The 2283-nt window shown below is 40.6% G+C and overlaps 1 protein-coding gene across 1 annotated transcript in view; it reads left to right on the top strand.

Moving 5' to 3' along the window:
• LOC104531017 (protein tyrosine phosphatase receptor type G) overlaps positions 1–2283 on the top strand; it is a 197527-nt gene that overhangs the window by 6869 nt on the left and 188375 nt on the right. The gene's annotated exons all lie outside the window — the stretch shown is intronic.

The raw sequence follows: 2283 nt of genomic DNA, 5'->3' as shown, positions 1-2283 counted from the left end.
CCGCTCTTTAGTAGCGGGGGCTTATTAATGTGTTTCTGATATGATTATAGCACTGTGTTCTTCATTGAATGGAATCCTCTTCTGCTCTGTCTGTTCTGGCTTTTAGAGAAAAGAACAGTCAGACTACTGCTTATTTTTACCAAAACAGTTCACTGAAAGGTCAAGGTTGATTTATATGCAAAGCCGCATGCATTTGATTACTCTTTAATTCTAAAAATGTAAAAAGCAGAAATTATAAGGCCATCCTCTTCATTTGACAAGGTCAAATATTTTTAGGGAATTGGATTAAACCACTAATTAATTCAATTTTATTTATTGGAAGTATCTTTTTATCTTTATTAACACTCAACATGCATCTCTCTAGTGCTTTATGTAACATGTCCCTAGGCAGAGGCCTGCTAGGAAAACCCAGGGCACATACCTGCCCCAGGAGTTTGGAACACAGCTGTGAATGCAGTGCGACCTCAGATACACCCACTGTTTCCAGGGGACTTCGGATCTGAACCGCAACCTGGAGTCCAGGAAGCGCTTCAGATCCAGTTCCAGCAATTGAGGATCCTAGCAGGAATTCAGAGTTGTTGCCCCTCAGATGAGATGGAGTGACAGGCTGTGATCCTGTTTTCTTTCACGGCAAAACAAATCCAGTTAAAGTTCACCACCACCAAGTGTAGCTTGGGGTTTTTGATGCACTACTGAGGGATTTTTCCAGCTTCACTCAGAAATCCTCGTTTGCTTTGAAATCCTGACTTTCTTGCCCTTTGTAGCAACATCAGGTTCAAGCTAGGCTGAATGCTATGGAAATTTGGTGCTTAATTAATCTATTCATGTTATGCACCATGCCCTTTTGGTCACAGAGGGGTGTTTGTAGTAACCATCAATAAATGTAATTAGAAACACCATGAAAAAGTGATGGTGCCGTTCTTCTAAGAAACATGCTAATGTTACACTGTATGTGTAATAGGAACATATTGCTGCACATATAATGGAAAACCATGTTGAACAGGAATGTGCCAGCAAATTTTCCAGTCTCCATGAGGTTGTCAAAGCAAGCTGTATCTTCAGTCTCCTCTGCTGGGTGATTTTAGCACTGCTGCTATATTTGATTTCCTCACCCATTGGGGTATGGATTTTTGCTGACAAGTTATTGCATTGCAGAGCAACAGTAACTGTCACTTTTCTTGGTAACTTACGGCCTTTTACTGGTAACGTGATAGACTCTTTTTGCCTTGCTGTCATCCCTGATTTCTTCTGCTGAGCTCTTAACTCCTCCCTTATTTTATCAAGTCCCATTTCTTCTCTTCATTTTTTGACTTTTTGAAGAAACTTGCCTGGGATTAATTTTTAAGGTGGTAAGTGGTAGAGAAGCAAACCAAGTAGGATGTTTTGGCTTGTGGGTAGAACATAGAGGCAGGTTGTGCCATAAATTGCAATGCATTTTGGCAGCAGAGTCTTGGAGCAGATGGCCACATGAGACCTTCATATTGCAGACTGACAGAGACAGTAAACTAAATATCTGTTTAAGCAATGGTGATGGATGTAGAGAGCATTTCTCAGCAATTAATGACTGGTTAAAAGAGACAGGGGTCCAAGGGAAAGCCAAAGGCCCTTAACCTTGATGCTCATTAACTGGCAGGAAATATGTTTCTTGGGTTATTGTTATTGCTATTGGACCTAGTAATTTTTTTTTTTTTTTAGGATAGAACAATTAGTTATTTTTACACTCTGAAATGTTAAAAGGTAAAGAGGTCATTGCTCTTTAGATTTGTTGTGCTCATTCTTGTTCCCCCCTCATATCAGGTTAAGGGGAGACGATGTACAGAAAACTGTTTCATTCAGAAAATGGAAATGTATTAATTAAGCCCCTGTCTCGACCAGAAATGCTTTTGTGCGTGATTACACTGGCAAAGGCACTAATCTGGGTTCGATTTCATCATCGTAGTAGCTGGTTCCCTAGTGGTAAAGATCACTTGGAGAGTATAAGCATTTTTCATAGTTGTATTTGCATTAGTTGTTTTTGTTTGTGCCACCTTATAATTAAGTGCTAGCTGGTGTCAGCCAGGCCTGAGGCTGACAGGGCTTCTTCAAGCCTGACCTGCCCTGTGGGAAGAGCACCTGTGGGAGCAGTACCTTCGCCAGCATTACACAGACATTTCCACTTACCTGTTTTTTAGGTCACCAAGAACTTCTAAAAACTCCTTCCATTTAGAGAAGCCTACTAAAAATTCTGCCAGAGGTGTGGTTTTTGTTAGTACTTTTCCTACATGGTGTGCATCACTTTGGCTG

The sequence above is a fragment of the Antrostomus carolinensis genome, unplaced genomic scaffold, assembly GCF_000700745.2.
Source record: "Antrostomus carolinensis isolate BGI_N321 unplaced genomic scaffold, ASM70074v2 scaffold6099, whole genome shotgun sequence".
In the NCBI taxonomy this organism is placed as follows: Eukaryota; Metazoa; Chordata; class Aves; order Caprimulgiformes; family Caprimulgidae; genus Antrostomus; species Antrostomus carolinensis.
The sequence above is the reverse complement of the archived record's forward strand: the minus strand, read 5'-3'. Positions and strand labels throughout refer to the sequence as shown.